This window comes from Maylandia zebra, linkage group LG4 (genome assembly GCF_041146795.1).
Source record: "Maylandia zebra isolate NMK-2024a linkage group LG4, Mzebra_GT3a, whole genome shotgun sequence".
In the NCBI taxonomy this organism is placed as follows: domain Eukaryota; kingdom Metazoa; phylum Chordata; class Actinopteri; order Cichliformes; family Cichlidae; genus Maylandia; species Maylandia zebra.
This window is the reverse complement of record NC_135170.1, coordinates 32,947,253-32,961,268: the sequence shown is the minus strand read 5'-3', so window position 1 is coordinate 32,961,268 and position 14,016 is coordinate 32,947,253.

Genomic DNA, 14,016 nt, shown 5'->3' with positions numbered 1-14,016 from the left:
AGTCAGAGTGAAAAGAGGGCCGGCGCTGCCATTCGGAGACACAGCAGCGACACTGGAGGCGCTCCAGAGCTCAGCCAACAGCACCGCTTACAACTCGTCTGATGATGTGAAACATGGTAAAATGCCCATTGAGCAACAGACAGCTCATTCATGACCTTATCGCTATTACACGTTATTACACAAACACTGCAGCTGTGACCACTAAAGGTAATGTCATAACATCAACAGGATGAAATCAGGCATTTTTAATTTAAAACAACGGCGATTTTTCTGAGGTGGTGGAGAAGACATTCAAATGCACTGCTTTCACAGAAGCACTCCAGTTTATGAATATTGGATCAGCAGCTAATGCTTAAGCTATTAAAATATTTGTTTATTCAAAAATGACTGAGGAATGCTGATAAAAACGCATAAATGACTTAAATCTGAGGAACTCAAATTGCTGACAGGAACGATGTAGGCTGAAGCTTTCGCTTAAAACACCCACACTTCATACAGAGGATATTGTAAATATGTATTCTGCACTGCAACACTTTTACAACTAAAGTTAACAAAAAAGAAAGAAAAAATGAAAAATGAAACGGCCTTCACAGAAGCACACTGTGTTAGAAATAAAAAAATGAAAGCCAGCTGCAACATGGACGTTACTAATGTGTCCTAATCATGAGGGTTTTTTTCTGTTTTCATTTGGATGTGCGCGAGTGTCCTGGAAAAGCTTTAAAGCCTTCACATGAGTTATGAAGTGCACCAATAGCACAACACGCCACTAGCAACGCCAGACAGTGTAAATGTGAATGAAAATATGTTGCCTGGTTCATAATAGTGCAACAAAGGTTCTGTGTATTATACTGTTATATGTATATGCAAAGTGTTTATATATACACACACACATATATAACATATAACGTACTGTAGCCTCACAGTAAGATGGTTTTGGGTTTGAGTCATGCAGACATGCACTTACTGAGGTTACATGTGGGCTAATTGGAGAGTCTCAGTTGGCTGTAAGTTTGAATATGAGTGTAAATGGTTGCCTGTTTCTTTGTGTTAGCCCTGTGACAGACTGGTGAGGGTGTACGCTGCCTCTCGTGCTAAGACAGGCTCCAGCCTCCACCCTTAATTGGATAAGCAGAAGAAGATGAATGCACATATACATAAAAGTATAAGAATAACTATTGCACGTTAGATTTCTCTGTTGTAAAGCTTCGTTTTGACTACATGGAGCAGTCCAGTCATTTGTAGCGCTGGTGGTTTGGGGGCATGTTTAGTGATTCGCTGCAGATCCTGTGGAAAGAGAAGACCCAATGATCATCACTGTCGTCACCACGCGCTGCAGGGACTTCCAGTTAACCGTCCTGACATCACAGATATGCACAGGGTAGGTCATTTCTTCTCTATCAGCACAAAAAGAGCAGATGCTGCTGTGACAAGGACAGGATATGTGTTATCTGTACGACAGCCTCCACTGTGGTATTGTTGACAACATGTAGTGTGCAGCTATGCTGGCTTCGGATTTCAACGATGATCTCTTTGGTTTAGCTGACATTCTGTTCCAAGTTGTTATCAATGCACCACTCCACCAGTGCAAGGACTTGCTCAGTTTTTCCAAACCCTTTATGTTCAAGAAAAATATAAAGTAAGTAAGAGGATTACCCATCCGTTAAGTGGAGAGAACGCACGCAGACATGAGAAGAACATGAAAAAGGGCCAAAGCCAGGACTCAAAACAGGAACCTTCTTAGGCAGCAGTGCTAACCACTGCCCACCGTATCTGGAAATTGTAGCAGTTAAAGATGCAAAATCTAAGACTGATATTTAAAAAAAAAAAACTGTTAATGACAATCAGAAATTTTCAGCACAATGTGAAGTGAAATGGTGTGATGTTACATCAAAGAGGTCTGTGTCAGGAAAGTTGTTCAGGGAGAGAAAACACACAGGGAGGTACTGCAAAGTGAGCATAATGGGTATCCACGTATGTGAAACACGCTGTCTAACCTTGTTAGATCTCCATGGTAACCTGTACTGAACCCATAACCCGACGTTGTTTGACTATGAGCCTTTCTGGTAATGCCCCAAAAACCTTTAAAAAAGGTTAATTTATTTTAATTTCATGCCTAATAAGGTGCTACACGTGCAAAATATTTGCGTCACAGGAACCTAAAAGGGAAAATGTTTTTACAGGAGAGGGAGAGAAAATGTACTTTCCTCTGCCGCCACATCACAGCAGTGAGATGAAGCATCAGCTACGTTTTCATCTGCATGAAGGCAACACTTGAAAAGAGCAGACTTCTTTCATTTTTAAATATGAGGCCCCACCTAGTGGGATGTCACGTTTCTAAACACCAGAGATTGTTGCTATATTTCAGTGTGTCAGTACTTTTGGACTCCTTCAGCCTCGACAGCAACAAGTTTTCTATTTTTAAAGAAAGACTGACATAAGTCCTAAAAAGTTTATAAATGTTCAGTTCTTCAAAAAAGAAATTCTGATTCAGCAGAAAAAGGAGGAAGCAGAAAGAGACAGGCACTTTAAGCAGCTGATATGTTGCTTCTTTTATTTCCTTCAACCATACGGTGTATGGAGTGTATGGCTGTGGTAATAAAGGACAATTTTACACAGTTTTCAAGCTGTTGGACAACAGTGGAGCTCTGTGGACACTTCGGATGAATAAAAAACAGTGATAAAGATATTACGAGGCAGAAGATATGCTACACAGTAAATTTAATTTATCTATTTCATTATGAAAAGTAATACTTTTGGAGGATATACAGTAAATAAGTTGGATTTTTCATTCAACCGCTGACGGGAAGGTCTAAAAAGTTAATGTTTCAGTAATTTTGTTTCAGGACATCAACTGTTTCTCTGAGGATTCTTTTTTATTAGAGGAGCGAGATTAAGACATGAGAAGAGGAAGGACAGATCTACAAGAATCTGCAAACTGAGTAAACTGAGAAAGGGGGAAGTTACCAAAATAACTGAGAAGAAACAAGGGAACTAAACCAAAGAAACAAGGAAACAAAGACAGACAAGGAGAAATTGGGTGACCCTGGAAATAATTATAAAAAGATGTTATCAATAAAACTCCACACTAACACTAATAAAGATGACCTTCATGCTTTAGACTGCTTTAAACACTGCGCTTCTCCTCCTGGATCGGACATACTGTTGTGGGGTGTCAAACGTATTATAGTTCCTGGGCCACCTGCAGTCTGATTTAACCAAGAAGCTCTAGGCTGTAAAACTGCTGAATAATAAATGATAACATTTTCCCCCTTTTTTAAGTGTAAATAAGTACTTTCTGAGAACTTTTGCATGCAATGATTCATGAGCAGAAGATAGCTGAGGTCAAATAAATGTAATTTTAACAATATGTGTCACTTTTTCCACTTTTCCACTCTACTGTCATTACGAAAGAGATGCTTCTGTCATAACCAGAAACCAAGCACCTCAGTGCAGCTCCCTGACTTGTAGGAAAAATACAGTGAAAAGGCTTAAAAACGATGTCGACATAGTCATACACTACAGAAGTATACAGTATGTCATCAGACCTCCAGCTCCTTCGCTCCATGACCTCAATAAACACGTTCTTACCAGTTTATGTCTTATTTAACACATTTCCTAAATTAAGGTCCTCATTAGAGTCAATAAAGACTCAGTGCCAAAAGATTCTTAGTCACCAAACACCAAGATGATGATGGTAAAACACAGTCCATTTCTAAAAGGTCTTATTGAAGGGAGAGGATGAACTGAGGGGCAGCACTAAGGTCCAGCATAAGATTCATGTGAATTAATTTAAGCTGTGACTCATGAGAAGCAACTTTATTCCAGGAGTCCAGATGCAATTGAGGCCCATAGGTCAACTTTAATGTGGAACAAATGGCAAAATCTGCAAATAGACAAAAACAAGTCATCGAGTGTGCGGAGGTGGATTTTTCTGTGCAATAAATCAGATATATCTTAGACCTCGTGAGTCAGGATCATTGTCTTTTTATAACCTTTTGCTCTGTGATTCACTTACTGGGACTCTTCATAGTTCCTCTTTGTTTTCCTCCACAATAAACTCTTGATTGAAAAGACAAACTATCCAGTTTTTAGAGCCACATTTGCTGTCAACAGAATATTCCCTCACAAAGCACTTTATCAGGACCAGTAGTCAGCCAGTCATTTGGCAGGGCACAACATAAAACCTTCCTTCAGTTAACATGATTCTGGCAGGACTGCTGGCAGCAGATAGGCTGGTTTGCGAGAGTTCGGTCAGAAAGATGGATGAGCAGCAGTTGTTTGGATGGACACTCTTTGCTGATGCCAGAGTTCAGAGGTGTTCAGCCCCCTTCCTTCAGAGAAAAACAGAAAAAACAAATGTGAGCCTGCAGTGGGCACAGGCTCACCTTCTAGTGTTAAAGTTTGGTATTAGCAGCATGAATGCACAGCCTGTAATGGGACTGACCCAAAGCTGCAGTTCCTCTAATAGCCACTTGAGGCTGCTGCCAAATGTTAAACCCCACAGACATTAAATTTCGAGGCATACTGAGAAAAAGGAGTCAATTTTATAAATGTTGGTCATTCTAAGTTTCAAAAATGAGGATCATTTAGATTATGCTCATTGGCTTTCACAGTCAGATCAACCCCTCTCTCCTCACATCAAGTTTCAACACAAAGATGATGATGGCAAAAATCCTCGGGGCTTCAAACACCAATGGATGATGTCATGATGGCGACATTCATATTATCTTTTTCATCTGCCTCTTAAGTCTGACATCATTAGCCGTCATTGAGAGTTTAAAACTGTCTAAATTCCTTCATTTGTAATAAAATGATCAGTGTGGCTGCTCTACCAGGTGTATCAATAAAGTTTAACATCCAGGAGTCCATGAACAGAAGTTAGCATTTAGTTAGCTTCCAGTTCCCATCTAAATATGATATACTATGAGGGATTTCTGAAAGCCTAAAATATACAGCTCTGCTATCACTTTGGATAAAATGAAGAAGGAAAATTAAGCAGCAAGGACGTTTGTAGGGTTACTGAAGTTGGGCCAGCTGGCATATAATGGTACGCTGCGTGTTGGCTAGCTAAAGAGCTATGGTTAGGATATTAAAAACACTTTTGCAGAGTGAAGCTGGAGGATTCATTTATTTTTTTTCCAATCAATTAAATATGAGAGCCCCAGATGGGTAGCGACGAATGCAATCACACGAAAGGAAAAACATGGTGAAAACAGACCAAACTTCATCAGGACAGCATCTGAGATAATCCATCCAAAATACAAGGTTAGTCATTTATATATTGCTGCATGATTTGGATTACTCATTATAAAAACCTCCTGATCTTCAGCTTCATGTACTCATTCAAGTCTTTGTTAGCCTCAGAGTGATGCTTTTCTGACCTGTTCAAATATTTGGTGTCTGGCAAACTGTGTTTTAAAAACAAAGCTTTAAAATGTGCTGCAGATGAATGGCAGTAATAAAAACTGAGAGAGGCCAACAGTGATCACTGACTGTTTTTAAGGGCTTGTTCAGATTGAATAGAACAAAATACAAAACATTAAAACACGTTAAAATGACAACAGCCTTAATAAACATAGTGTAATTTGGACCCGGAAGCAGGGTTTATATGTCATCCCTTAACAACCGAATGGTGGCTTTTATATGGAATTTTTTTATATGAAACAAAAGACTAAAAAAGTAACAAAACAAAAAAAGCCCAAACAGAAGACAGCCAAAATTTGTGAAAAGGTGCTGCAATGCAGAAGAGAATTCAGAGTACAGGAGACAATCTGTCAAGAACTTGGAAGTACATACACTAGATTTCAGCGTATATGCTGAGTAAAAAATTTGCTTAAACGGAAACAAAGGGAGGAAGTGCAACTACCGGCGATGAAAAGGAAATGATTACTTTTTTATGCCTGCAGGTTGGCATACAACCTGTGCTGTGTAAAGTCTGCTGCTGGTGGTGTAATGGTGTGGAAAGTTTCCATAGCACACTGAATGTTGTTTTCAGTGTTGTTATTGACGATTTGAGTCCATTTACGGCCACAGTTTGCCATCTTTCAGTGGCTATTTCCAGTATCAAAATACACAGAATTGTCTCTTTCCTGGTCACCAGCTCTGAAACCAATTACAAAAGTCCCTTTGGGATGTGCTGGATTCACATCATAACAGTGCAGCTAACAAACCTGCAGAAATAATGTGAATCTCAAATAAACATTTCCCACATCTTGTCCAGACCAAGAAATTAGGTTGTTTTGACAGCCAAGAGAGGTTCAGTGCATTAGTATTAGTACAGCGTTCCTAATGAAGTCCTCACTGAGTGTATTACTGCTGTTAAAGAAGCACTTCAGTTGTTAAGCATACTGACTATTCATTTATGAATGTGTCATAAAATATAAAACAAACCCTGATTTCATTATTTAATGCCTCTCTATGGTTCAATTGAAGCTGCGCGTGCAAACATTGTTAATCATAAAGGAGATAGTATACACAAACAGGGAAGGTTTGGTTGAGAATATTACTTTAAGTTAGCGTGTCACTGTGCTGCTGCAGGAAATACTGACAGAATGTGACTCTGTGTTACCAAAAAACTAATTCGGCACAGACATGAATAGGCCAGATAAGTCTCTCAGATGGGTTGTTCTGAGCTGACCCTTGTCAAATTAGATCTGTTGCCACCAATGCCAATCAACTGGAGTATTTATTACGAGATAAGGTAATCTGCCTGCTGCAGACTTTTCTGACTGCATCGCTTTGACTCGCTGTAACGGCTTTCATCATTGTAGTCTGTCCATTATGAAGAATCCATTGTTCCCACTGCTCCATTCATAGGAGAATAGTTTGTTGCAAGGCAAACCACAAAATGGATTTAACGGGGTGCTGGATATTTGTGCGGCGGTCCAAGATGTTCTTCGGCCTTGGATTTTTGTTTCTTACTGAAAAGTCACTCTGAGAGCTGTGAATAAAAAAGGACCGCAAAAAGATACAAAACAATCACAAGTGGCATAAAACATAGACACAAAATAACAGATGAGACCAAATAGGATGCAATAGGGACACAAAACAATCACAAAAGAGATGTAAAATAATCAAAAAGAGACTTAAAAGCAAAAAAAAGAGAAAGTAGCCACAGAGCCTCTAAACAACCCAAAGATATACATAATAACTACAAACAGAAAAAAGATACAAATTAACCACAAAGGGACACCAAACAACCAAAAATATCACAAAACAATCTTAAAGAGAAACAAATTAACCACAAGGAGACACCCAACGGAAAATAAGAGATCCAAAACCCCCACAGAGACGTGAAAGAACTACAGACACAAAATAATCCAATTTAATTTTATTTCGATAGTGCCACATCAAAGCAATCGCTGGTGGTGTGCAATACTCTAAGATTTGGTATTGATCCGATACCGAGTAAATACAAGGCCGATTATTGCCGATACGGATACTTTTTAGTAATTAACATAGATGCATCACCATTTCTAAATGTGAATGGGTTTTCATGACCTTTAAGTGTTTGGGGGGATTTTTCCTTTAAGTTATTAATGAGTTAAAACCCAGGACAGGAATACTATAATGAGTAAGTCTGTAGCACATCTAGTTGTAGTTTAAATATAATAATCATACTGTATCTGTTTCATGGTTAACACAAAGGGGTAATTACATTCAATCAAATCTGAGCCATATTATAATTGGAATGTTTGCTTTAATTCAATTATATCAAGGTCTCAATGTAATTTATACTTTTTTAGTTGATTAAAATAAGAATTAGCCTGCTGGACTTTAAAAATTACAGCAATGCTGAAGATAACTAAAATATTACTGTTACCACCATCATATTTCTGGATACTCTCTGCCATGCTGCGCTGCTGGGCAGCCTGGCTAGCTGAACATGCTTGCTTCTTTGTCTAGCGCTGCTGAGACACGTGACATGACCAAACTGTGGCTGCTCTGCGCTGTGACACTTGAAAGCAGCGGCACTTACACAGGCAGCCAGGTTGCCCCTTTGCAGCAGTGCATGCAGAAACTAAAGTATCAATCTCATTACACATGGATTGGATCGACCCGCCCACCACCAGCAATCGCCTCAGGCACTTTATATTGTAAGGTGATGACCCAGTTCTACAACAATAGACCTAAAATAGCTAATTAGAATTACAAAGGAGATACAAAGAAACCCAATTAGAGAGACTTAAAATAACCAAAAAGAGGTACCAAACACTCACAAAAAGACACACTTAAAACATCTGTAAAGAGGCACTAAATAAAACCCTACACATAAACTGAGCACAAAGAAGCCACAGCATGCATTTAAGGGAAATTAATCACAAAGTTTAGATAAACTAAGTTTATGGAAGAGTTTAAAATCTAAAATTACCCAGCTCTTCACTAGTCTGATGATTCAGTCTAATGTCACATTACCCCCCTCTGTGTCCTCCTGCCACTTTTGGCATAAATGCAAAACCATATACAGTACAGATTGGTTCAGAAACATTTGTGCAGAAACAGTTTTCTTCTTTTTATATTTGCAATCAAGATGTAACCGAAGGGTTTATTTGGTTTTAATACAAGATATGCAACAATCTCTTTCAACTGACTATCTCATCTGGCTACCTTTGTAGTGGAAGATTTAATATCATTTATTATCCAGTGTTTACACAGACAGATAACTGCATGGGAAAAGTGGGCACATGCCCAGGGCATTAAGGTTTTATTATTGTATAGCATACAATGTTTATTTAAAAGGTATTAGTTAGTAGCATGATTACTGTTAGTCTGGTGGGAGAAAGGCAAACTAAGAGAAAAGTCAGAGCATAAACTGTCAGCAGATGTGTCAGAGTGCCTGGATGCTAATGCTGCTAGAATGAGTTCACAGGATGACTGCAACATTAGGATGAGTGATGTTTGTGGTGCAGCAGTGCTCACACTACCAAACCAACTGTCTAAAGTTAAGAATTTTCTCTGGCCCCTGTTGAAGGCTACTGAGGAAAATAGCTTTTTTCTTATGATTTAGGATGTTAAAAATCAACTGAATTGAATCTGAAGCGGGACTTTAACAACTGTATTTTTCTCTCAAGAACCTCACAGAAAGTTAGTCCTTAGCAGGGGCAGTTCCAGATGTTTTACATGGGTTGCCTAGAAAGGGAGCCAAGAACAAGATATCTATATTATAAATATTTTATTATATTAAATAGTTTAAAATCGGAGCAACATCTAATGTAGAAAAACTGTAAAAAACACGCACATAATTTCATGGACATGAAGCTTTGAGTGTTAATACAGATTTGTTACATGAAAAGTTGACCTACACACAGCAGAAGACCACGCCAGGTGGAACACCTGTGATCTAAGAACTGGAAACTGAGGCTGCAGTTCACACAGGCTCTCCAAATTGGACAATAAAATATTGGAAAAACGTCCCCTGGTATCATGAGTCTTGATATCTGGATGGATCAGATATTTTGGCCACTTAGTAACAAATTTAGATCGTTTAAAAGTCACAGCATACCTAAATATTGTTGCTGACCATGTAAATCCCGTTAACCTTCTTCTGATGGCTGCTCTTGGGAGGATAAGGTGTCCCAAAGCTCAGACTGTTTTAAAATGGCTTCTTCAACATGGCAGGGAGTTCACTGTACTCAAGTGGTCTCCACAGTCACCAGATCACGATTCAACAGGGCACGGAACAATTGACGGAAAAAGTGTGGAGTTTATACCAGTTTTTAAATTGTGTTGATCGGCCACGTAAAACCAGAGTTATGATAAAAATATCTGCAATGTTTGGTTTTCTTCCTGAATACTGTCGTTGTTTATATTTACTGCAGGAAGAAACAGTAAAAACTGCGTTTTATAAGAAAAACACTGGAAAGCCTGTGAGCAAAAACACAATCAAAAAACCCCAGCCTTTCCTATTTGTCGAAAAATGTACCATGTCGACCAATCAAAAAATGATATGGCAACATGGCATTTATTGTTTAGGAAGGTGGAAGTTTTAGGAGTGACGGCGTGTTTTGAGATGTGAGAGATTTGCGACGTTTAGCGCAAATCTTGTGTAGTTAGTGTGTAGTGTAGTCAGTAGTTTTGTTGTGTGTGTCAGAACAATGAGGCAACTACTGAATGTTACAGGTGTTACAGCAGTGATACATCTCCTGTTGTCAGGCCTGCAGGTATCAGGCTGTTGTTCTCCTTTATCTCATAGTGGACAGAAATAATTTTTTGGAGTGGCACAAATAATTTGTGTGGCATCAGATTTGATGCAGAACAGCTGATTGTTCTGTAAATAGTTTGAAATGTTTGTTTAAAAAATGCCTTGGCTGCATTTTTAGGTAAACAGCTGCAAAAAACTTCATTGTTCGCATAACTCAGTTACTTTTTTGAAGAAGTAACTATATAATTAACTGCCCAACATTGGTCATTATTTACTGTATTTTGCAGACAGAGTTTCAGGACTCTCTCCCAGACCACAGACTCATACTCATAATACAAATCAGAGCTTTATTTAAAAGAAGAAAGTTTTGTTTTCAAAATTGGAGTTCAAGTTACTTTTTACTTCCAATAGTGTTAACATGCTACACAGGTCATGAACAAGATTTGTTTTTTTAATTTTCATTGTAAGTGGGCTAAAGCAGTTAATTAAAAGTAGTCAAACATAAATGCTGTAATTTGATTATTTTAATAAACCATGTAACTTGGATGGATTCGATGCTGGCGTGACCACAGTGCACACGTCTGCCGTTGCTCACAGTGGTCCAAGAGACCGCTCAGGGAATTTGTGCGTTCACTCAGACACATGAAAAATTAGAGGGAACATTGGAACTGAGGTATATGTAACCTATGATACCTAAACAGATTAGATCAGAACTGTAACTCAGTAAACCTTATGAGTAAAAGTACTCAGTTACATGCTTTCCATTGTTGGACACTATAAGATTAACTCTATCCTCATGGCTTCAGTTGGGGATGAGGGGGGTCATGTGCCCAGTGCTCAGGAAGAACAGTGCTCACTGCACTTTCATTCAGATTAAAGCGTGTGTTTGACTCCTAAAGATGTTTATGTTGTGTTGCACATGGCAGGTACAGAAAGCAACAGAAGAGCAGTAATCTAACAAGATGTCAAAAAAAGCGAATGCAACAAACACAAACTCAAAGTAATGTGGCTGAAGTTGTAAGCTGCCTCGTGCTATGAATGTACGTTTTTCTAATGGAGTCATTTGGCAGAGACGTAGACAGACACTTACATCGATCAGTATGCGGCTCCAGTCTCTATGAGCCTTGATTCAGTCAAAGCAAAAATAATTGCCTCCAAAGTGGGCTCCAGCAGCTGCGGTGGCGACGGTCTGAAACAGCAGCAGCGAGTCATGAGGACGAAGCGGTTTGAACCTGCTGCATAAAGCGCAGGTGCGACAGAAGAGAGGCAAAATTGTCCTTGATATTGGTAATTATTGAGGTGCCATCCATCCCATTTTGTTCCATTTAGAATCTCCTCGCCTGCATAAACAAGTGTACTCAGTGTTTTGATTTGGTCATTAAGTCCCAACAACAGGCCCTCATGCCAAAGCAGACACGCTTCCACATGTGAAACTTTGATTTCCAACACTCCTCTTTAGCCTCTCGCTTAAGGTCATTGTGTTTGACTAAGTTGCCACGGTAACCACATATCTATAATGCAAATGCTGCCTTGTCAGATCCGTGAGCTTTAGGTAAGGAAAGCAGATCTATTTACAGCAGCGGTGTGTAGGCATAATGCACTATAACAGTGTTGGAAAGTCACATAAAATGTAGCAGCTAAGTATCTCTGCTGGATACTCACATTATGTTATATAACAAACATTTGATACAGTAAACAGTGTACTTATGACATCATCGTTAAATGAAACAATCGAACTGCAAAAAGTCAACAGAAAAAACAAACAGTTATTTGAAATGGACTGGCGTGCAAAACGTGTTCCGATTCATTTTTAATCCGAGCAGCAAACCCAGAGCTGAAAAATAACGTCAGTGAAAATCTGCAGTTCCTCTAATGACCATGAAATAGTGTTAAAAAGCTCAACTTTACAGCAGAAATAATCATGTTTACAGCATGCAACAATATACAGCTCTATACAGGGTGAATTCCTGTATTACTAATCCATTTGGATACCAGTAAAGTAATTTAACAGCTTTACCAGCTAAACTGAATCACTGAACTACACCTTGTCTGTCCAAAACTATAACACATGTATATACAAGATGTTTAATAGGTGGTATGGCTATCTCCCATCTACACATGACATATCAGAAATGCAGAAAGACCTACACTTCTCTGCCAGTGCGTAGGTGGGCTTTGTTCTGCTCAAACAGAACCAACAAATATCAGCAAACACACAAAACTGTTTTTTGTGACTTTTGTGACCATGCAAACACTGCACTACACAGTTTAGTGCAGGCTACACTAATGTTATTGTAGGATCTTTACCTTACAATATAAAATGCCCTGAGGCTGTTTATGTTTTGAATTATGTTTGAGCAGAACAAAGCCCACCTGCACACTGCCGGGGTGCCGCAAGACTGACACAAGTACCACACGGCACTTTCATGGACATCCTGGGTTGCAGCAACAACTTGGACATGCATGCCATGCCAGCATCCAGCAGGCGGTGTAGTCCAGCCTCAGTCACCTTGAGTCAGTTGCACTACAGTGGCACTAATGACGTTGATATTGTGTGGACCCTTTTTGTGTCACATGACCAATGGCTGGAGAATGGAGTGCACCAAACTGATTCTGAGGTGCAAAAGTTCATTTATGCTCAGTAAACAAATTACCAACTTGAGTGACATCCCGTTCTTAATCCACAGGATTTAATGTGATCTTGGTCCACCCTTTGGACCTATAACAGCTTCAATTCTTCTGGGAAGGCTTCCCGCAAGGTTAAGGAGTGACTTTATGGGACGTTTTGAACATTCGACACTGATGTTAGACGAGAAGTCCTAGTTCATAGTCTCCACTCTAAATGATCCCAAAGGTATCCATGGGGTTGAGGTCAGTTCTTCCACTGCAAACTTGCTCATCTATTATGGACCTCGCTTTGTGGAAGGTGCCCAGCTATGTTGGAACAGGAAGGGGCCATCGCCAAACTGTTCCCACAAAGTTGGGAGTATGAAGTTGTCCAAAACGTTCCTTTGGACAATTCCTGAAATCCTGAACTCCTTAAAAACAACCCCACACCACCAAACTTTACACTTAACACACTGCACTCAGAGAAGTACTGTTCTCCTGCAAACTGCAAAAACCAGACTCACCCATCATATTGTCAGACAGAGAAACCTGATTCATCACTCCAGAGAACACGTCTGCACTGCTCTGGAGTCCAGTGATGGTGTGCTTTATTCGCTGCATCCAACACTTTGCATATTGCATTGTTAGGGTTAGGGTTGCATTAAAAATGTGATGAAATTCCTTAAACCTGCTTTCTAATGGCCAGCAGGGGGCGACCCCTTCGGTAGCAAAAAGTTCAGCTGTAAAGATGTTTGAGAAAATTAGCCCATTTCTCACTTAGAGATGTAGTCTCTTTAATATTATCACTACAATTGATTTATGACTTCAACTTTTATGATTTGTGTTAGCTCCTTGGAAAACAGAGTGATTAGTACTACAGCAAATAAATCAAATCAAATCAAATCACTTTTATTGTCACATCACATGTGCAGGTACATTGGTACAGTACATGTGAGTGAAATTCTTGTGTGCGAGCTTCACAAGCAACAGAGTTGTGCAAATATTAGGATATTTATAGTGTATTTGTTCTCACAGAAGCTTCATAATCATGAAGTTTGGCTTCATAATTTTGCACTTAATAGATTTCAGGCAATACGCAACTCAGAGAGATACAAGTGAATAATAATTAATTTAATTACATTAATTAAATCCCAGAAAACGTGCAGACATACTGAAAAGGAAAGAAAAGAACAGTAAGAATTCAGCACGTGGCAGCAAAATCACCCGATGTAAAAAGTAAATTTCTGTTTATGTTCTTAAATAATCCT